At 43.3% G+C, this 23,328-nt stretch overlaps 1 long non-coding RNA gene and 1 pseudogene across 1 annotated transcript; both read left to right on the forward strand.

The window, feature by feature from the left end:
• Positions 1-414: 414 nt before the first annotated feature.
• Halr1 (Hoxa adjacent long noncoding RNA 1) lies at positions 415-11,150 on the forward strand. The gene is made up of 3 exons (NR_110440.1): positions 415-502; positions 4,237-4,362; positions 10,809-11,150. It is a non-coding gene; the product is annotated as a Hoxa adjacent long noncoding RNA 1 (long non-coding RNA).
• Rps8-ps3 (ribosomal protein S8, pseudogene 3) lies at positions 15,687-16,401 on the forward strand (annotated as a pseudogene).

The raw sequence follows: 23,328 nt of genomic DNA on the forward strand, positions 1-23,328 counted from the left end.
TCACAAATATTCCATCTGGAATGAGATTGAAATATTTTTAAGAAGAAAAAAATGATTTCTTTAGGAAGGAACTTCCCTGGGGCAAATATCAAAACTAATTATCAACATTTACATAGTAGTTGCTGTAATGTCTCCCACACCCATTGACAAGAGAGGACACTTGAAAATAAAAGAATGTTGCCTTCTAAAAATGCAGCGGGAAACCTCTGGACCTTAGTCTAATTTCTTCTAGTTAGACCGTGAAAAGTTTTGTGAAGCCCGGTGTTTTTTTGGAGCCTCCCTTCTCTGCCATTGAAAGAAACAAACCCAGCTGTGCAAACAGCAGACCCGTGTGGACAGATTGTGGGAAGATGCATGCCTGGCTCTTCCTGGGAGGACTTTTGTCTGCAGTGAGTGCGCATGCGCCTCTCAGCTGGGAGACCGTGGGCGGAGGTGATACAACCTGACTGATGATGGCTGACAAAAGAAGAAGAAAGTAGCTGAGAACCAGCAGCTGAAGAAAGTAAGCAATATTGTGTTCTCTCTCTCTCTCTCTCTCTCTCTCTCTCTCTCTCTCTCTCTCATTGTTATCTGTTGGTTTGTTGGGGTTCTGAGATAGACGCTCATGTGATTGAGGGTGGCCTTGAACTCCCCATCCTCCTGCCTCGTCCTCCCCAGTGATGGGATTGGATTATAGGCAGGTGCGAGTGTCTCTGGGTACCAGCGTAAGAATACATCGACATCTTTTCTTTCCTTTTATCTTTCCGCGTCTTGTTTTTCCCAGTTCTTCCCTTCACAGCTGATGTAAGTTTGCGCCAATGCCCTTCTTACTCATGTTGGTCACAGATTCGGAGAAAGGAAATTTCAAAACACCTGAAGTAGGTAGATGTCCAGGTACAAGGGCCGATGGACTCCACAGCTACCTGAGTTCAAAGAATGAGTTTGCTGTTGCTCTCATAAAGAACTGTCTTGTTTTGGTTTTATTTATTTTGTCTTATGTGTAGCGATGTTTTGCCTGCATCATGATATATGTGCATCATATATGGCCCCACACCCAAGGAAGTCAGACGAGGCCTTCCAATTCCCTGGAACTGGAGTTATGGATGTTATGACCCACCATGTGGGCGCTAGGAATCAAACTAATGTCCTGTACAAGAGCACACGTGCTTTTAACTCTGGACCGTCTCTCCAGATGCAAGGAACTGTTTTTACAAGAAATTTCTAGGAATCTGGGAACTAGAAGAGAGGAATATCTGGTTTCTCCTTATTAGAGTTGGTTCTACTTGGATAGCCTCAAGTAATGTGACCCCAAGCTAGTCAGAGGCTTCAAGGTTCAGTACAGACTTCAGGGCAGCCTGAACCCAAGCCTCAGCCAATGACGCCCGGGCTTGAGAGCTGGGGGATGGGGCGGGGAGGAGGACTGGCTTATTAAGTTAGTAAGCAGGTTTTGGGAGCAGAGATGTCAGGTGAGCTGCACTGTACATAGAGAAGAGTCAGTTCTGTGTGGTTCTAAGTGAAATCAATCACGGCTCAGTTCAGCATTCACGGTTCACCGCGAACCACTGCCAAGTGGTTTTCAGGGGACCCAACTTCACTGCAGAAAGGAGCTGTTATTTAAAGTGGGGGCATTAAGGCAGAAGGAGAAAAAGAAGGAAACCTCTCCTCAGGCTGCTGTTGTTCTCCTTAACCTGCCCTCAGGAGATCACCCAGTCCCTTCCCAGAGGCGGTTTGATGAAAAGGTAGGAGGAGAGTTTGCCTACCGGAAGCAGTATTACTGACTGCTCCTTCCTGGGGATTCCTAGGTCTTGGCTCTCCGGACATAACCCCTGTCTGTCTGTCCTTCCCCGGGGTTCCTCCTTGCCGCTATCTTTACTCTCTTCAGGGTCTTGCCCTACCCCTTGAGTAATGATTACACGCAAGCGCACACCGTTAACCCATCCGGTCTTCTAAAACCCACAAGCCATCTTGGCTATCGCCTTTAGGCTGGTGACTCTGTCTTCGCACCATCCACACTGTATGCACCCACAGCAACTCTAAAGCCATCCATTGCTTCTTCTTCTCCCAGATCCAACCCATCGCCAGATCCTGTTGACTTCGTCTTCTGATTCTCTCTCCAGTTGTGCGCTTCTAGTCCCGTGGGGAAGGTTTTCTATGAGGCTTGAATCACTTCTCACCTGGATTTCTCTGAGTTTGTTTGTTTGTTTGTTTTTGTTTTGTTTTTGTTTTTGGAGACAGGGTTTCTCTGTGTAACCCTGGCTGTCCTGGAACGCACTCTGTAGACCAGGCTGGCCTCGAACTGAGAAATTCACCTGCCTCTGCCTTCCAAATCCTGGGATTAAAGGCATGCGCCACCACTAAGGGGCTTTCACCTGGATTCCTAATTTCTCTGTTTCTCACCTATTTTCTGATCAGTCCTTGAATCAAAGTGATCTCTTCTGCTCTTCTTTTAACAACTTTTTAGAACATCTGATAGAGCCCTTTGCTAAAAAAATTAAAAAAAAAATTTTTAATGTCCAGTGACAAAGCTTTTATAACTGTGATTGTGACATCCCCAAAACCTTGCTTCAACCTCTAAGTCACACCAGGCTCCTTGCTTGCCTTCAAAAACACAGCGTGATGCTTTTGTTCCGTGCCCTCTGTAGGAAATGCTGTCTCCTGCCAGGTGGGCTCCTCCTTCACCAACCGATCGGATTCATTTCTAAAGGGTGGGATCATCTCCATAGATCTACTAGGGCGCATTAGAAGACGTACTTCAAGAACCGACTTGTACAGTTGTCTTCCTGGACAAATGGGGGAAGACTCCTGAAAGACTTGCTAGCATCAGCTCTCCCCGCTTCTGGTGTGCCCAGCTGTTCACCAAATACTCAATAAATGCTAATGGGTGGGAAGACAATCAGCTTTGCACACAAAGAAGCCCTGCACCCACCAGGAAGTGCCTCCCTTTCCTGGAGAGAGCTATTCAGGCTGGTGGAGTCTGACCCTAGAAATCAGCCAGGAGCTGGAATGAGGTCAAAACGCGTTCCTTTAGCTTAAAAGAACGATCGATCGAGAGAGTGTAGGACCAAGAGTCAAGAGTGGATCAAATGCGCATGCTTGGGGATTCTCTGAGCTTTTCCTCCCCGTGGCTAAATTCTGACAGTACATACAACTTTCTTCAGAACTGTATTCTTAGGGAGCACTTGAAGAGGTTAAACTTCAGTGAACTTCCCACCCCTACCTCTGCCTCCTCCTGTCTTTTTCCTGATTTAGTAGACATCACTTGCACTAAGTGTAGGGATGTTCAAGTGGTCACTAGAAAATTCTTCCATACCCAAATACCTGCTGGAAAAAATACCACACCACTGTAGTCACAGTGTATCCAACTGGGCGTCATAACTGCGACTCCAATGCAGCAATTGTTCCTCTAAATATTTTCTTAAGTGTATATAAGTAACAAATATACTTTTTAATGACTGCAGGTTTTGATCATCGTCAAATGACTGAGTTTCACAGCATGGCTACCACACACCTTCTTTATGGAAATAACTAAGTATTTCTAAATGGCTTCCATTAACATATAGAAAAAAATGTTAATTCTTTTAAATGGCTGGTGGGGGATGCTATACATACTGTCAGAATTGAGCTTTTCCTAACAATTCTCTAAGCACGTTATGTTTGAAAATGCAATGTGTATACAGCAGAAACTGTATTAAGACCTAACAGGCTTTTATAAGTTTGTCCTTCATAAACAATTTTAGTTTCTAAAATATGAGAATGCTTTCCCTGCCAATTCCATATCAAAGCTCTGAGACTTTGCATGTCTACAGAGCAGAGTTCATGACCTCCTGCTAACCTTGTTAACAATCTACCAGGTTTCTAAAGGCTCAGCAGGGGTTAGAGTTAGAAGGCTCTGCCACTAACATCAATAACAGGATCTGTGACAACACTTGGAGAACATTTCCACCACGCTCACCAAGAAAGGTTCCAAACATTCAGAGACTGAAGCGCCGACTGAAAGAAATCTATGGTTAGTCATTCCAGACAGACTCTAGAGAGACACATTTCTTCAGACCTTGTTTTTAAAAAGTGGGAGTTTTAAACTCTCTCTCTCCGTGTGTGTGTGTGTGTGTGTGTGTGTGTGTGTGTGTGTGTTATATTACAATAGCCATACTTACTATTTTAAAGAGCTTTACCACAGACTTTTTAAATAGCCAACCTATGGACAAACTATTCATATCTAAATGAACTTAGAGTTCAAGTTTTTGGTTTGATCCACAGGCAAGAAAATATGAGTGAAGTCACAAATGTCACCAAGGAAAGGAAGAACAGAAAAATAACTTGAATATTCAAGATGGGCAGCCTAGTTCAACGACACATCAAGCCTTGTGAAAAGGTGACTCCGAGGTAAGAGTTGCCTGCTCTTCCAGAGAAGCTGAGTGCCTGAGTTCAGTCCCCAGCCTGGTGACTCATCGAACAAGTGACTGTAATTAATTCCAGGAGACCCACACCCTCTTCTGCCTGACAAGGTCACAAGACTTTTAGACACAAGTAGTGTACAAATGCACACATTTACACATTAATAAAAACAATCTTTAAAGACAACAACAAAAACTTCACATAAGACCAAAGAGAATGCATCTGAGTTTACAGAAACATATTAAGAGCTAATTTCAAAGCATTTGTAAACATTTTAATTCAATTTCAAGACATTTCTTAAAATCAAAAAATACTTTGCAACAATATTAATTTATCCATGGATTTTTGCAAAGCAGGAAAGTATGTTTTCTAACCTCCTTTTAAAAACCCGTTCTTGAACTGGGCATACTGGTACAAGCTTGAAAACCCAGTACTCAGAAGACAGAGTTAAGCAAATTTTTGTGGGTTCAAGGCTAGCCTTGTCTACATAGTGAGTTCCCAGATAGCCAGGGCTATGTAGAGACCCTGTATAAATAAATAAATAAATAAATAAATAAATAAATAAATAAATAAATAAAATTCTCGTGTGGGCTAGAGAAATGGCTCAACAGTTGCTGTACTTGCAGGGGTTCACAGCATCCTGGTGGCAGCTCACAGATGCCCGTAACTCCAGTTCTAGGGGACCCATCGCCCTCTTCTGGCCTGCTTGAGCAGTGCATACACATAGCACACAGACATACAGGCAAGCAAAAGCATCCATACACATAACATAAATAAAGTAAATCCTTTTTAAAAGTCTTACTCAATTCTCTTCATTTGCCTTCCTTCACTTCTTTTCAAAGTTGACTGCTTTGAATGGATGGTTGAGGTTTTAGTCTTAAAAGCAAAGGGTGTGGCCTAGTGAGATAACTCAGTAGATAAAGGTGCCAATCTTGAGGACCCGATTCAATCCCTGGGACCTACATGGTAGAGGGGAGAGCTGTTGTCCACAAGTTCCCCTTTAGCCTCCATATACATATATATGTAAAATAAAAGTTTTGGGGCTGGAGAGCACTGACTGCTCTTCTAGAGGTCCTGAGTTCAACTCCTAGCAACCACACAGTGGCTCACAACCATCTGTAATGAGATCCGATGCCCTCTTCTGGTGTGTCTGAAGACAGTGACAGTGTACTCATATGCATAAAATAAATAAATCTTTTTGAAAAGTTTTGTAAATGGAGGATAACATTCAAATCTTAAGACAGGACAGTTGTTCCTTGCTCCTCAGAGGCTCACATATATGAAGTATCTGTATTTCTCTGTAGCCTGTGGCAGGAAGACAATGTAACAACCATTACCAGTTCTCTGGGGCACTGCAGGCCACATGATGGTGATGTCGAAGGCAGTGCTTCCTCAGTGTCAGAGTCAGCGTGGTGGCGTCTGTGCACAACCCTGGCAAGCTGGTCTTCTGCACCTTTAATTTTGAGGAAGCTCACTGTCCGTCTGTCTATAATGCCAGGCCTGTTCTCCGTCCAGCTCAGCAGCATGGCAGCCATTCTTACACAAAGACATCTGTGAGTTTGGGTGGGATCTTGTTAACTATCTCCAATTAGGCTAAGTGATAAACTCAATTTGGGGTTCTTTCAGAAAAAAAAATAAAAGGCTAATTCAATAAAGCCCAACGGTGATTTCATAAGAACTTCCACCCCACCTGCCCAGTCCAGGAAACATGACCAGGGTAGCCATGGCAATTTGCACTCTGCAGCTAAATTGTCTCTTTTCTAAATTGCCATATGTACAAACTCTGCCTCTGGAGGAAGTTCCCTGTTACTTGCAATCCAAGAATAAGCTATTTACAGTGAAGACACTGGTACTGTTTAGTAGCAAAAAGAGAGAAGGCTAAATTAACGAGAATATACAGGAGGACTTGGTCCGCTATCACTCTCTGTATCCGCCACCACAGGGAAGGGCCAGACACAACCAGACTCTCACCTGGCTCCACCCTGGCACTTTCACTTAGGAAACACTACAGGAAACAATAAATTTTCCATTTTGATTTAAAATGGGGCTTTTCTCCATCTCTTGTGGTTAACATTTTAAAAGTTTTTTTTTTTTTTTTACTCAATTCTGACTATATGGTCAACATCCTAAAAATCTGTCTTTTTTTTTTTTTTTTTTTTTTTTTTTTGGATTTGAGAATCTTGCTATGTACCCTGACTTGGTCTGGAACTCTTTATATAGACCAATCAAGCTGACCTGGAACTCACAGAGATTTCCTGTCTTTGCCTCCTGGGTGCTTAAATTAAAGGGGTAAACTACCATAATACACTTTTCTCTTTAATTATGGTAAAAATACAAACTTAAAACTTATGTCAGCTGGGCATGGTAGTGCATGACTTTAATCCCAGTACTAGGGAGGCAGAGGCAGGAGGATATCTGTGAGTTGGAGGCTAACCTCTATAGTTCCAAAACAGTCAGAGCTATATAGTAAGACTCTATCTCAAGAATACCAAAATAATAATAATAATAATAATAATAATAATAATAATAATTTTATGTCTAAGCCAGCATGATAGGACACCTTGCCTGACACGTAAAGTCCATGTGATAGACCTATACTATGATGCACACAGCGCTATCCTATTCATGGACAATTGAAGATTTTCACAATAAAATGCTGGGAAATTTGGGGTCAAATGATGTAATTTAATTATGGGGATTAATAAAGACATATCTTAGAAGTTAAGGGTAGAAACAAAATGATGATGAAGATTATTTTACTCACATGGATTCTCTCTAGTGATTTTATTTATTTAATATACATAAGGATGCTGTAGCTGTCTTCAGGCACTCCAGAAGAGGGTGTAAGATGGCCTAGTCGGCCATCACTGCAAAGAGAGGCCCATTGGACAGGCAAACTTTATATGCCCCAGTACAGGGGAACGCCAGGGCCAAAAAATGGGAATGGGTGGGTAGGGGAGTTGGGGGGGGGTGTGGGGGACTTTTGTGATTGCATTGGAAATGTAATTGAGGAAAATATGTAATAAAAAAAATCAGAAAAAAAAAAAAAAAAGATCCCATTACAGATGGTTGTGAGCCACCATGTGATTGTTGGGAATTGAACTCAGGACCTTTGGAAAAGCAGTCAGTGCTTTTAACCTCTGAGCCATCTCTCCAGCCCTGGGATTTATTTTTAATGATGTGCATACATGGTGTCTTTGTGGGGTGTGTGCAGGTGAGCACAACTGCCTGTGGATTTCTTGGAGCCGGAGTTTAAGGCAATCGTGAGCTACCTGAATCAAGTGCTGGGAACCAAGTCATGATTCTTTAAAAAAGCAGTCCACCCTCTTAGCCACTGAGCCTTATCCCCAGCCCCTCAGCAGAGGACTGTGATGCATCATCTGTCTCCTCTCCCTTCTGAAATATTTCCAAGATTTGTATTTGTTACAATTATAAAAAGATAAAGAAATATAAGAGTATGTTCTATGGGGATGTGGTGAGGTACAGGGGAAGAGGATGTCTCAGTGGGCCCATGCCAAGGTCCCATCCCTTCCTCCTGAGGGACCAGCCACATGACAGGTATAGCATCGAATAGTGTTTATTTAGGGCATGGGGAGGGGAGTTAAGAGGGTAGTACAGGCAGAGAAAGGCAGAGAGAAGTGGAGAGTAGAGAAGTAGAGGCCGGCCATGAACACGTGGGGGTGGGGCGCAGCTAGGGAATGAGGAGAGATGGGGATCAAGAGGGCAAGAAAGCCAGAGGAGAGAGGCAGGAGTAAGAGAGGGAGGAGGGGGCAAGCAGCCCCTTTTATAGTGGGTCAGGCCTACCTGGCTGTTGCCAGGTAACTGTGGGGGTCCAGACAGAATACCAACAGTATTTATGACCAAAGAGAGGCTTATATCCAAAACCACATTGTTTGAAACCAACGCCATGGTATTTAGTGAGCTTCCTCAGCTGTGCATCTTTTATTCTGTGTTTCCCACATCCTGACACTGCTCAGTGGCAGACTTGGTTGTAAACAAGGCATAGTCAGTTGGTACCAGAAGTGCATGCTAGCTGGGAAAAGAGACGTGGGCCAGTAAAGAGAGCCCTGGCACAAAGTGTAACATGCTAGAATGTGTTCAATTCATGCCACTCCACATCACCGGAGCCTCAGGGAATTGGTCAAACCCAGCCTCACAAACAGAAAAATGGGTTCTTGAGTAAGACTGTGACAAGTGAGACCAGGTTATAGATGTGAGCCAGGCGGGGCCAACATGCAGCTCAGCTGCCGAGCCTGTGCTTAGCATGTTGCTGAGGGGGCTCCAGCATCATGTCAGGTGGCTCACACCTGCCTGTCACTTCATCTGCAAGGGATCCAACACCATCCTCTGGGCTCCTCAGGAACCACACACACACCTACACACACACACACACACACACACACACACACACACACACACACTTAAAAATAAAGTCTTAGAAAAAGAGAAAAAGAGCAACAGTGCTCCACTGGTGCACAGAGAAGTGTGCTGTTAAATCAGCGTCTAAGTGGACTGCTTGGGAAAATATAATCTGTTCATCATGATTCCCAGGCTCCTCAGGCTCATGCATAAGTAAGCTTTTAATCCACATTTCTGAAATTACCACCTTTTGAACCCTGAAAAAAAAATTACTTTCAAAAGCTTGAAATTGGGACAGGCAAGGTGGCGCAGTGGGTAGCTGAGGTGGCTCAGCAAGTAAAGGCTTTTGCTCGCCTCCCCCCACCCCCGCCGCCCCCCAAGCCTAAAGACCTGAGTTCAATCCCTGGGTTTCATATGGCGTAACAAGAGAAACAGCTCCTGAAATTTGTCCTCTGGTCTAAGAATTTGAGAGAGAGAGGAAAAGAAGAGAAGCTGTTTTCTTGGGTTTTCATCTGACACGTGTCCATGGGACAAAGACAAAGTGTCTTCCATTTAATGTTTTTATACTTCGCCATCTTCATAGAGGAAAACGTTCTAATTTGTCTCCTCCAGAGTCACTTGGAGTTCAATGAATTGAAAAATGTTTTTCTTTCTTTTTTTTTTTTTTTTACAGACATGGAGGCACATGCCTGTAGCCTCACCACACAGGCAGGTGGTGGTGAATTCTACACTAACCTTGGCTACACAGTGACACACTGCCCCAAAACAGAAACAAAAAGCAAAAAGTTTCTCAGTGAACCTCAGAAAAGGTTCCTAAGGTAACAAAAGAATCAAAATATGCCCTAGCTCACCCCAAATGCCAAGAGCCTTGCTATGTTTAGTAAGCACCTCCATAAAATGCTGTTTTCCCGGAAGAGAGCTGAGGCCAGAGAAGTTGCCAAGTGTCAATCCTACCACATCACGTTCCTACGTCTGCCCTGTCCTCCACTCGGCACCAGCGTTAACAAAGTGCAGCCAATAATTTCATGACATTTTTCTGTCATTTGATTCTTTGTTCCTTTGCTTTTATTCATTTTTGAGACAGATTCAGATGCTGCCCAAGCCAACCCGAGTTTACCAGGTTCCAGGAATGACCTTGAATTCCAGATCCTTCTGCCCCCATCATCTGAGTGCTGGGTTACGGTTGGGTGGCTATACCTGCCTCTCACCTGGGTCTTTGAAACAAAAGAGGGAAGAAAGAAAGAAGGAAAGAAAGAAAGAAAGAAAGAAAGAAAGAAAGAAAGAAAGAAAGAAGAAAAGAAAGAAAGAAGAAAGAAAGAAAGAAAGAAAGAAGAAAGAAAGAAAGAAAGAAGAAAGAAAGAAAGAAGAAAGAAGAAAGAAAGAAAGAAAGAAGAAAGAAAGAAAGAAAGAAAGAAAGAAAGAAGAAAAAAGGAAAGGAGAGAGAGAGAGATTGAGAATATGAGATCTTCATTAACCATAAAAGTCAGGGATCGGGTAAAGCCTTGCAGCATAAATAACATAAATTCAAAATAGTTGACATTTCATTCAGTCCACAAAAGAGCCTTGGCTGAACACTGATAATTTTACATTTGAATTTCTCAGGCGTATCCATTTCTAAGTACAGAGGTGATCTGTGGTGTGGGCTGACAAGTTATTCCGATCTATCTTCAGTGGGAAAACCAAGGTTTCACACCAAAATGACAGCATAAAGTCCCACACGTGTGGCTTCTAAGCTTAAAAAGCCTAAGATGAAACTTCCCCTGATCCTATCATCAAAATAAACACTTACTATATTACCAAATATTACACAACTAAGATCCATCACTTCTGCTTTAAATGCTTTGCCCTTTCCTGGGGTATTTTATTTGACATGTGTCCATGGTACAAAGACAAATCCCTGTCTGCTTGATAAGGTGTCAGAGCTCGCTTAGAGGTTAAGAAGGGGCCGTCGAGCTGTTTTTCTTCCACTGAGGGTTACATGAGAGACTCGGTAGCGCTTGTTGAAAGAATTTTACCTGTGGATAATAGCCCTTATCTCACCGCTATCTATCATGCTATCGGTTTCTTTATTACAGGAGTTTACCTTCGGGCAGCTCATACACCAGCTGACAATCTGTCCTCACCCCGAGACGGCAAGCCAAGCTCAGGTGTGTTACGGCTCCACCAGAAAAAGATTATTTGCCTTCTTTCCCTCGGTGAACAGCTGAAGCCAAAACGCAGCCCCTGGCACTCCAGCTGTACTCCGTCACAAGGCAGGGCCAGGAAGGTTCTAATTCTTGCTTCCCAGATCACACACTTTACAACTGAAGAGCGTCTCGGTTTTGCTCTTGATCCTACTTTAACCTTTGCCAGCTCCTAGTCCTTTACTAAAGCATTGAAAACTGTAAAAAGCCTCCTCAGTTCAAATGCCCATAAGCAGAGCCCCGATCGAATGGAATGACATCCCATTAAACCAACTACTAGGCACTGAGAAAGGGAAAAAGAAAGGGGGCTGAGTGAGGGGGTCGAGAGGGAGGGACGTGGGAATGCTTTTAAGTAACAATGGGGAATGATTTTCAAGATATATTGGGGGGAATGGGAGATGCGCAAAATGGAGCAGTACCTTTTGTGTTTGAAAAGGTAGAAAAGCCTAATGACTTCCATACTCATGTAGAGACCCTGAAGATGACACTCAGATCCACTAACAGGAGAACCGGGGTCCAACCGTGTATCAAACCAGCAAGATGACAGGCATGCGAAAGAGGATTCTCATGACTGCCTTTCTCATATGTCTTATTTTTGAACTATATAAATATGTATAAATATATTACCTATTCAGAGAAAGGAAAAACAGTAGGATGCTAAAAGAATGGAGACATAGACCAGAAAATCTGGCCATGGGCAATGTAAGTTGAAAGAATATATGTCAATAATTCAAAAAACTGAAATTTTAGTTTTTAAAATATTTTTTTAGATTGATTTTATGTTATGTGAATGAATGCTTGCCTGCATGTGTGCATGTGCATCATGTGCATGCTTGGTGCCCAAGGAAGTCAGGGGACGGTGGACCCTCTAGAACTGGATGATTACAAATGATTGTGAACCACCATGTGGGCACCCAGGTTCTCTGCAAGATCAACAAGTGCTCTCAACTGCTGAGCCGTATCTCCAGACCTGGAGCAAAGCTGAGTAGAGCTTCCAGCTCTACCAACCCCTCAAGGGCTGCCTGGCCTGCGCACATTATTTGACCACCCAGTGCCTGCTCCACAAGAGTTGGGGGTAGGATTGAGAAAGTTAGAACAAGGACAAGGATACCACAAGAAGATCTACAGAGTCAACTAACCTGGGTGCATGGGGGAAGCTCTCAGAGACTAAATGCCAACCAAAGAGCCTGCAGGGGCTGGGCCTAAGCCCCCTACACATTTGTAGCAGATGTGCAGCTTGGTCTTCATGTGGGCTCCCTAACAATTGCACCAAGGACTGTCTCAGTCTCTGTTCCCTGCCTTTGGATCCCCTTTCCCTAGATGGACTGCCTGGTCAGGCCTCAGTGGGAGAAGATGTCCCAAGATGGGTTAGCACCCAAGGGGGGCTTCCCCTTCTCCGAGGAGAAGAGGAGAGGATAATGGAGGAGGGGGTTGGGGGGGGGAGGGCTGGAAAGGAGAGGGGGCTGCTAACGAGATATAAAGTGAATAAATAGTTAATGAAAACAAATAATGAAATACAGTCTAAAAATAAATGTACATTTCAGATACTTTTTTTTTAAGTTTCAAGGGAGAACACCTCCCTCAGAAGATGACCGTGAGGATTAAATTAGACACTCTCGCACGCGCACACACACATACACAGAGAGAGGGAGAGAGGAAGAGAGAGAGAGGGGGGGGGGAGAAGAAGAAGAAGAAGAAGAAGGAAGAAGAAGAAGAAGAAGAAGAAGAAGAAGAAGAAGAAGAAGAAAAAGAGGAGGAGGAGGAGGAGGAGGAGGAGGAGGAGGAGGAGAAAGAACGAAGAGGAGGAGGAGAGAGAGAGAGAGATCACAGCTAGCTTTTGGCTCATCACAAGCAGCTTTCTACTTTATTTCTCTTTGACTCTTGTTTGTTGTTTGTTTTAGTTACTCCCCACCCCCACCCCAGTCTGACCTTTCTTCCACCCTTAGGGTTTTAGAGTTTTTCCCCTTTCCTTTCTTCTCTCCACCTTTCTTTTAAAAATGAGAATGAAACCTAAAATAATCCCAGAGTTTATTAGACAAAGTTGCCCTAAAGAAAGACACTCACACAGGAAATGGAACCTGTGGTGTTTGCTAGGAAAACGCAGAATTAAAAACATCAGCGTGAAAGTCGATCTTCACAGCCGCCCTCGGAGACCATCAGGACAAGAAAGGACAAATGAGGTTCAAAGGGGGTGGCCTGAAGCTGCACTGCCTGCTAGCAGGCACTCAACATGCTTTGTTAGTGTGGCTATTATGCTCCCCAGATTCCAGAATGTTCTGTGCCACCAAGAGTGTAAACAGAAGGAAATACCCCTCTGTCTCATGCACCTTGATGATCACGCTACTTAAAGCTATCATGTAGTAGAAAGGAACAGAGGATTCCTAAGTGTGGATGGCTAGAACTTGAGCAGACCACTTAAGCGACACTGAGCCAATCTTCTCATTCCGGAATTTGTGAATAGTTTTCTACCACTAGATTGTAAAGGGTTAAATGAGAGAACAGGCTAGAAAAGTACTTTGTAAACTGTAAAGTTCCATTCCAGGTATGGGGTAGAGGAGATGTTATCTGGTTTAGCAGTGGAGTGCAAGATCAAACGTAGGTTAGAGGTGTGTGGGGGGAGGGGTGTTAAAAAAAGAAACTTAAAAGACCTCCCAGGGAGAGTAGCGAAGTTACAAACTTCCACACTGTTTCCCCTGCAGGGAACACTCACCCGGGCACAAAGGCAGACCCCATGGGTCAATCCCACCTTGAACAAATGTACGCCTTTCCATTTGCTACAGCTGTCTGGTGGTCAGAGGTGAAGAGCAGACCAGACAGCTGGCAAGACATGAAACAACGAGATGTAGGTATCACCTTAAAAAAAAAAAAAAAAAAGCACCTGTGGGAAATAGTGTGCGATCGAAAAGCAGCAGCAAGTGCTTGGGGCATTTCAGCTGGAAAGTGAGACAGAGGCAGACCCAAGACAGATGCAACCCACACCCTCCATCTGCAATCAGAGTGCCTCACATGTCAGAAAGCAAGTTGTCCTCCCTCAGGGCAATCTTGAAGGCTGTCAATGTTCTAGCCATGAGAAAACAAAAAATCTATATAGGACATTCCAACATGTGGAGGCCTGATAGGGCTGAAAGGCTCTATGGGAGTCTAACTAGCGCATGCTTCTCACTTGGTGGACTGGGGATGGCGGGTGGGCTTGCTTCACTGGGGAGGGGAGAGCGGTGTCTGAACCTGCCTGGGGACCGGCCACTGCTTCTGATCTAAGCCAGCAGAGCTGGGCAAACAACCTGGGTTCAAACCCAATTGCTTCAATAGCTACATTGCTTAACTGCAGTGGCTGACATGACTACCCTCCCACAGCTTCAGTTTCCTGGTCTGTAAAACAGGGGTGGGTGAGTAACAGCACTTTCCTCTGCGATGGTGCATGGCTCAGACTAAGTGATACCTGATAAGGCAATTAGGAAGTGCCTGGCACCAAAGCAGCTGTCAATAAGCATTGGCTATTACAGGACTGTTTCAGAAGGGAAGCTCGTTAGCTCATCTGGTTCCTAAGGTCCAGAGCTGTGTGAAAACAACTAAAATCTGCCCTGTACCGGCAAGCATACCAACGGACCTTACACACTCACAAACGTCTAAGAGACATTTCAAATGCTTCTGTGATTTTTTCCCCCACATTGGGGTGTTGTACCACGACAGGAATGTATAGGTCAAAGGACAACTTGCAAAAAAAAAAAAAAAAAAAAAAAAAAAAGTTTGTTCTTTCCCCCATGTAGGTCCCAGGAAGATTAAACTCAGGTCGTTGGGCCCATACCCACTGAGCCATCTGGTCAGCCTTCAAACTTTATGAACTAATTTAGATAAATCAGACGTGCATGCAGAAAGGCAGTGAATCTTGTGACTAAATATTCATATCAGAGCTGTAGTTAGCTCCAGCTGTGTCTCTCACATGCTAGGACACCTGGAACGAGTCACAGCTTTGTGTCTCTGTTCCACATCTATGAACAGAGAAGAATAAAATATCTAACAGTAAAGTAGAGACGAAGTAAGACAATGTATGTGTGGGCACAGGTTTCCATTCAGTCCTTGGCAAGTGAACAGTGCTTAATAGTTGGTTGCTATTATTACTTCATTCACTTGAAAAGCAATAGTCAGAAGAATATTTATTATTAAACTCAAGTGTTTAACCACTAAATTTGTGGTGTGTGTGTGTGTGTGTGTGTGTGTGTGTGTGTGTGGAGACATGTGTGTAGCCTGTGCACACGATGGAGATCAATGTTGTTCTTCTCTAACCCTCCCTACCATATTCCTTTGAGTCAGGGTCTCTCACTGAACCTAGTTAGCCAGCAGCCAGCAAGCCCCTTTAACCCATGTGTCTCTGCCTCCCGTACTGCTGTGGTCACAAGCGCGTGGACATGGATATTTACTTGGGTGCTTGGTGTACAAACTCGGGGCCTCATGCTTATACAGCACTCTTAAACACTGACCCACCTCTCCAGAGCCTCTTTTTATCTTAAACAATAGTGGAGATGGATCTTAGGGAGACAAGTGCTGTACCCTTCAGCTATATCCCCAGCCCCTATTCATTCGAAAGAAGGAGAGAGGGAGGGAGAGACTGAGGAAGGAAGGAAGAAAGGAAGGAAGGAAGGAACGAAGGAACGAAAGAAAAGAAAAGAAAAGAAAAGAAAAGAAAAGAAAAGAAAAGAAAAAAGAAAAGAAAAGAAACATGTCCTAAGCAGGGCTGGAGAGATGCCTCAATGGTTAAGAATGTGTTGTGCACTTTCCAGCCAGCACGGAGCCATGGGCACCTCTCAGGACAACTGGCACAAGCACTGCAAGATGGTGTGTGTGTGTGTGTGTGTGTGTGTGTGTGTGTGTAAGAGGAAACGCTACCACAGGAAGCGGAAGTATGAACTGGGACAGCCTGGGGCCAGCACTAACATCGACCCTCACACATTCCATGTTTGAGGAGGCAATAAGAAGTACCATGCCCTGAGATTGGATGTGGGTAACTTTTCCTGGCCCCTGAGTGTTGTACTCGAAAAACAAGGATCATTGATGTTGTCTACAAAGCATCTAATAATGAGCTTGTCTGCACCAAGACCCTGACAAAGAACAGCATCGTGCTTATTGACACCACACCATACTGGCAGCGGTTCGAGTCCCACTATGCACTGCCCCTGGGCCAACAAAGAAGGGGGCCAATCTGACTCCTGAGGAGGAAGAGATTTTAAACAAAAACCGATCAAAGAATACTCAAAAGAAATATGACGAAAGGAAAAAGAATGCCAAAGTCAGCAGCCTCCTGGAGGAGCAGTCACAACACAGCAAGCTTCTTGTCTGCGTTGCCTCAAGACCAGGCCAGTGTGGCAGAGCAGACGGCTATGTGCTCGGAAGGCAAGGAGCTGGAGTTCTATCTGCGGAAGATCAAAGCCCGGAAAGGCAAATAAACCATTATTCACAGCTCGTGTAATAAAGGTGTTTGCTGTTCTATATTAAAAAAAGAAATGTTGCTCTTACAGAGGACCAGAGTGGCTTACAAGTATCTTTGTCCTTTTTCTGTCCTCCACATTCACTTGCACACATCCACACACAGATACCCACCATAATTAAAAATAAAATAAATTTCTTTCCAAGTTCCCGAATGTGTACTACTTGCCAGACCCTTGAACACAGCCCTCTGTGTGCAGACAAAGCATCAGCTTTTGTCAGCTATGGCTATTGAACTCGGGAGTTTACTCTGCCAAGACTCAGCATTTCATTATTACCCACATTTATTAAAATATCTACATGATCTGACTGCAATCAGACTAAGTCAGGTAACAGCAACAGAAAAAAAAAAAAAAAAGAAAAGAAAAGAAAGCCTGTCACTTTAAGAATTTGTAACGTTGGTCCCATTAGCATTCCTCTCTGGTTTTATGCACTTGGTCTGTGCTGTGGGATGTAGCATAAATTATCTGCCTTCAGCAAAACGAACAGCTGAAATGCAGGATGGCCTGACAGTGCTTGTTAGACCATTAGCTACTGTGAGTGCTCACTGCGGACTGACTGCCTTTCAGCTGTCTCAAGAAGCCTTTAAGTGATTCAAAACCTAGAAGTCCAGTAACCCAGTATCCAAACCAGTCCAGTACTCAACAGCATGAGAGTTAGGGTTTAATTAATAAACAGCCCTCCAATGGTTATTTTAATGTAAAATATCACCACATTCCAACGTCTTTTGTATTAGTAAAAAGCCAGCCACAGTGAAAAAAAGTGAAGCAATGTTTTGGTAAAATCCTTTTAACAGATCTCTCTCTCTCTCTCTCTCTGTCTTCCCTCTGTATGTGTTAGCATGCAAGACATATATGTATATACATATGTATATATATGTGATATATATATGTATATATATGTGAGATATATATATATATATATATATAAAATAAAGTACTCAGTGTTTATTAACTGACCAATGGCAAGAATGCCACAGCAAACTCAGTGTATCCTTTATTGTGCCCGTTGATCTGGACATTCCTGTTGCCAGGATCTTTGCCTTCTACAAAATAGGTAGTATTTTTCTTTAATTTTTAAAAAGTGTATTCATGTGTGGATGTTTTGCTTGCATGTCTGTCTGTCTGTACACCAAATGCACGCCTGGTGCCTGTGGCGGTCATAAGAGTGGGTTGGATCCAGTACTAGAATTACAGTTGTGAACTGCATGTGGGTGCGGGGATTCCGGGCCCAGGTCCTCTGGAAGATCAGACTGGGTTTTTAATTTCGAGGCATCTCTCCAGCCTTTGGTAGTGTTTTTCTTTGCCCCACGTCACAGAGAAGATCTTTTGAAAGGCTTCTTTGAAACATTTCAAGCTAGCTACATCTCAAGACTCAGATCCTCTATGCAAATGATGCTTTGTTCACCAAGCCCACAGCCCTTCAAAGTAATGTTATGTTGAGAAATTCACTTTTTGTTGATGGTTTTTGCAATCAGTTCAATAACTGACTCACTTCAGGTTTGGGCGCTGTGCAGTGTCTAGTTCCCCAGTGCCCAGAGTGCCACCTGAAATGCTGCTGGACTTAACAGAGGTACCCTGAAGAGCTGGAGAACATGAAGAAGATGCAAACCTCCCAATCTTTGGCTTCACACCACTGTTCCTCGCACCACTGGACCAATGCCAGTTGGGTTCTTTAGGAACATAGAACTGGCTGGATTTGCTTACCACCCCAGCCACTTGAATCTCAGTTCTGGCTCTGGGTGTGTGATCCAGTGGTAGAACATCTGCCTGGGATGTACGCAACCCTGGATCTGAGCCCCAGCACCACAAAGACCATAAGTCCCAACTGCACACATCTGCCTATGTTTCTGGTGGCAGTGCTTGCTTTTCAGGGATTTTAAATAAATTTATTTGACAGGCACTTGATCTTCAGCTCTGAGAAACTCCCTCCCGTTCTCTCTTTCTTTCCAGCCCTTTCCATGTTCCAGTAGTAAAAAAGGTAAGAACATTTCTAAAACACAAAAACATTTAAGAGCTGGAGAGACGGCTCAGCTGTTAATAGAATGTACTGCTCTTATGGAGGAATTGAGTTCAGATTTCAACATCCAGGTTAGGTGGCTCACAATCACTGTAGCTCTAGCTGCAGGGGGCATCTGAAACCTCTGGGTTCTCTCTGCTCCTGCATTTTCATCCATCTGTACACACACACACACACACACACACACACACTTGATTACACACTCACACACACACTTGATTAAAGCATAAAATAAATCTTTAAAAAAAAAACCTGTTCATTTAGCTAAACCTTATCCTTCATATATCTCTCTCAACCCCACGTACTTTGCTTGCTCGATCTGAAACAGCTGGCCAAACTGTCTGTCATGTACCACTGGTCTTCCATGCCTGGGAGAACCCTTTTCAGCCCTGCACAGCTCAGTTCAGACACTGACATCCCTATGTCCTCACCCCCACATAGCTCTCGCCCCCAGATGTTTTCACAAGAGCTTGGAAAGAAGTGCAAGCACCCAGAGAAACCTGAGCACCAATTCATCACCCTCCTGGATCTTCCAGGTCTCCTTGCCCTTCCTGCAGGGGCTGACTTTATCTCTTCAACTCAGTTCTGAGTTCTTTGTCACACACACTGTTTTTCCCTCTCTGTGCCTGTGTCTCTGTCTTGCACTCTGTCTCTGTGTCTCTGCCTCTGCCTCTCTATGTCTCTAACTCTCACTCTGTCTATGTGTGTGTCTCTTTGCCCCCCCCCCCTTTAGGATCTGTGTTTTCTGGCTGCCTGGCTGGTCTGGAACTTGCTATGCAGACCAGGCTGGTCTTGAACTTATAAAGATCTTCCTGCCTCTTTCTTCTGAGTGTTGGTATTATAGGCATGCACCACCATGCCTGCTACTGGTCTATGCTCTCGTAACGATCAGGTAAGTGACTCTGTTTAATGCAGTCACAGTTTATGTGCTTAACAAGAGTTTAACACTCTAGCAAATAAGACAATAAATATTAAAAGACTTGTATGTGGATGGGTGCTCATATGTGTGTGGGTGTGTGCATTTGTGTGTACACACCAGAGGCCAACCTTGAGTTCTGTTCTTAGATACTATTTACCTTGTTTTATAAAATGGTATTTCTCACATGCCTGGAACTAGTCAAATAAACTAGACTGGCTGGCCAGTGAGCCCCAGGATCCACCTGTCTCTACCCTGGCTTTTTTTTTTTTCCGAGACAGGGTTTCTCTGTATAGCTCTGACTGTCCTGGAACTCACTTTGTAGACCAGGTTGGACTCGAACTCAGAAATCCACCTGCCTCTGCCTCCTGAGTGCTGGGATTAAAGGTGTGTGCCACCACTCCTGGCTTACCCTGGCTTTCCTATTATTATAGCATGTCCCACCCAAAACCAAGCTCAACTTCCTTTCCTTTCCTTTCCTTTCCTTTCCTTTCATTTCCTTTCCTTTCCTTTCCTTTCCTTTCCTTTCCTTTTTTCCCCTTTTTTCCCTTTTTTCCTTTTTTCCTTTTTTCCCTTTTTTTCCCTTTTTCCCTTTTCCCTTTTCTCCCTTTTCCCTTTTCCTTTCTCCCTTCTCCCTTTTTTCCCTTTTCCCTTCCCTTCTCTTCCCTTCCCTTCTCTTCCCTTCCCTTCCCTTCTCTTCTCTTTTCTTTTCTTTTCTTTTCTTTTCTCGTCTTTTCTTTTCTTTTCTTTTCTCGTCTTTTCTTTTCTTTTCTTTTCTTTTTCTTATCTTTTTTGGGTTTTTGTTTCTTTGTTTCTATTTTTTGTTGTTGTTTCTGGGGATTGAATTCAAGTCTTCATTTATTTTTTTTTTTAAATTTTTTTTTTTAAAGATTTATTTATTTATTATATGTAAGTACACTGTAGCTGTCTTCAGACACTCCAGAAGAGGGCGCCAGATCTTGTTAAAGATGGTTGTTAGCCACCATGTGGTTGCTGGGATTTGAACTCCGGACCTTTGGAAGAGCAGTCGGGTGCTCTTACCCACTGAGCCATCTCACCAGCCCCGTCTTCATTTATTTTTAATTAATTATTCCATTCGTTTACATCTCAAATGATATCCCACTTCCCTTACCTCTCCACCAGCCCCCCCCATCCCACATCTACCCTCCCCACTCCCTTTTGTCTGTGCTCCCCCACCCACCTACACTCTCCCATTCCACCACTACAGGATCGCCCTACTCTGGGGCATCAAACCTTCCTGGAACCAAGGCTACATATGTCTCTGGAGCCATGGATCCCTCCAGGTACATTTCTTGGTTGGTGGTCTAGACTTTGGGAGAACTGGGTGGTCAGGCCAGCCTATGTTAATTCTTCTAATGGGGTTGCAATCCCCCTCTGCTCCTCTGGTCCTTCTGCCAGCTTCCCTACCAGGTACCCTGAGTTTCAAGTCTTCATTCTTATTCAGTAAGCATTTTACAGACTGATCTACATATCTCCATTCCTGAAAGGTGTTTGTTTGTTTGTTTGGTACTTTGGGTTTTGGGTTTTGGTGTGTGTAAGAGTGTGTGTGTGTGTGTGTGTGTGTTTTAACTACTGCATATTTTATCTTAGTCTACTTGGACTTTTATTTTAAAAATAACACTTCACTGGGCAATTTATACATACATTTTATGTTATACATTTTAATCAATTTTTAAACTCTATGCATACAGTGTATTTTGATGTATTATGGTCATATTTACCCCTATTCCTCCTCTCAGGTCTACTCCCTAGCTCCTCCTTACTTCATGTCTTGTTTTTTTTAGTAGTCCACTGATGTAATTTACTCATATACTCAGGAGTATAGGACCATTCACTGGAGCATAACCCACCGACCAGAAGCCACACCCTTAAACAAAACTGACTCTCCTGCCCTCAGAAGCCATTGCTTGTTGATAGCTCCTCACCATCCATGCTGGCATGCTGACTGGCTTGAGCTTATGCAGGTCTTGTGCAGTCAAGCGCAGCTGCTGTGCCATGCCCATGAGTACATGGTACAGTTGTCCTGGCATGCCCAGAAGACACTGGTCCTCTCTGGTCCTCTCTGACCTCTGGCTCATACCCTCTTTCCACCTGTCTTTCATGATGCTCTCTGAGCCTTGGTTGAGGAAATGCGATGCTGAAGTCCCACTGGAGCTGAGCATGCCACAGCTGCTCGGTTGTTCTCTGGGCTCTGTCCACTTGTGAGTTTCTGCACTAACCACTCTGCCCAACTCCAAGAAGCTTCTCTGACGAGATCTGAGAGCTGCACTCATCTATGGTAGAGAGAGAAACTGAGAGGGCAGCTTGGCACTATTGTAAACAGAATTGATTGTCTGGAGTTCTAGAGGCTGATAAGTCCAAAATTAAGGCATCAGAGATTTAGTGTCTGGTGAGGGCTCTGCTTCAGATGATGTGTCTTGCTGCATTCCCACACACCAGAGCAGACAGGCTTCATCATGCCTCTGTAATAAGGAATTAGCTTTATTCATGAAAGTCAAGAACAGCCTGACCTAATCAGCACTCAAAGGCTTCCACTCCTGCTATTATTGAATTATTATTATTATTAGAATTCAACATATGAGTTAGGGGAGGGGACATAATCATACCAGAGCACATTCTGTGGCAAATAATTTGACAATCAAGAGCCTAAAGTTATTTTTTTTATTTCTAATTATTCTACCTGTTATCGGCCCTAAGGAAAAATTATAGACAAGAGTGCTTTAAACAGCAATGTGGAGCTGGAGAGACAGCTCGGCAGTGAATGAAATTTCTGCTCATCCAGAGGACCTAGATTTAGTTCCTCTGCTGAGGAAGCCCCATATTGAGCTTCTGATAATTGTACTCCAGCTCCAAGGGATCTGATACCCTCCTCTGTCACCCACATAACCATGGCACACACACACAAACATGGCATATACTCACATAGACATAATGCACACAATGGAATACACTCACACACATCATATACTTGGCATATACTCCCATATACATATATACTTACATATACTCACACATACATATACATCACATATACTCACACATATACATAGCAATACTCACACACACATATATTCTGACATATACTCACATATACATTACATATATACACAAATACATGGCATATACTTATACATACACATGGAATATATTCACACACAGACACATAGGAACATGGCATATATTTACACACATACATGTGTGTATATATATATGTGTGTGTGTATGTATATATATATACACACACACATATATATATACACATGAACATACAGATATACACTAATAATTATTATTATTATAAGCAATTTTGAAAATGAGGATTTGAGAATTTCCAGCTACCTTCTTTTACTCTAGGATCCTCTCTGTCTTAAAGTCATTCTGTCTGGAAGTATTGTGTTTACCCACGTGTTTGGCAAGCTTAAGTGCTTTCTAGGACATCATCAAATGTCAAGGTTAATGAGTTTTTCTGAGATAGTTCATGGTACTAAATGTTTTCACCCTGGAACAAATGTTTTAATGAAGAAAAAAAAACAAGTATCTATTACTTTTCAAAATTCTCACTCTACAGAGGCTGGGGAGATGGCTCTGTGGTTCAGAGCACTTGTTTTTCTTAAAGAGGATGAGTTCGATCCCAGCATCCACATGTAGGCTCACAGCCATCAGGAACTCCAGTTGCAGGGGATCTGATGCCCTTGGATGTCCTCCTCCAGCACCAGGAAGGCACAAGGTGCACAGACACGTGCTGACAAGCACTCATACACATAAAGTAAAATAAAATAAAGTAAAAAGTGAATCTAAAAATAATCTTGCTCTACAAAGACATGTTTTGAATGTGTTTTGCTTTAAATATAAAATTCAAATATTTGCTTTCATTTTCAATTACTTTGTGTACTTTTGGGAATAAGAGAGGAAATTGGTTTTATTTTATTTTTATTTTTTTAGACAAGGCCTTATTGTGTAACCCAAGCTGGCTTT

The sequence above is a fragment of the Mus musculus genome, chromosome 6 (assembly GCF_000001635.26).
Source record: "Mus musculus strain C57BL/6J chromosome 6, GRCm38.p6 C57BL/6J".
Classification (NCBI taxonomy): Eukaryota; Metazoa; Chordata; class Mammalia; order Rodentia; family Muridae; genus Mus; species Mus musculus.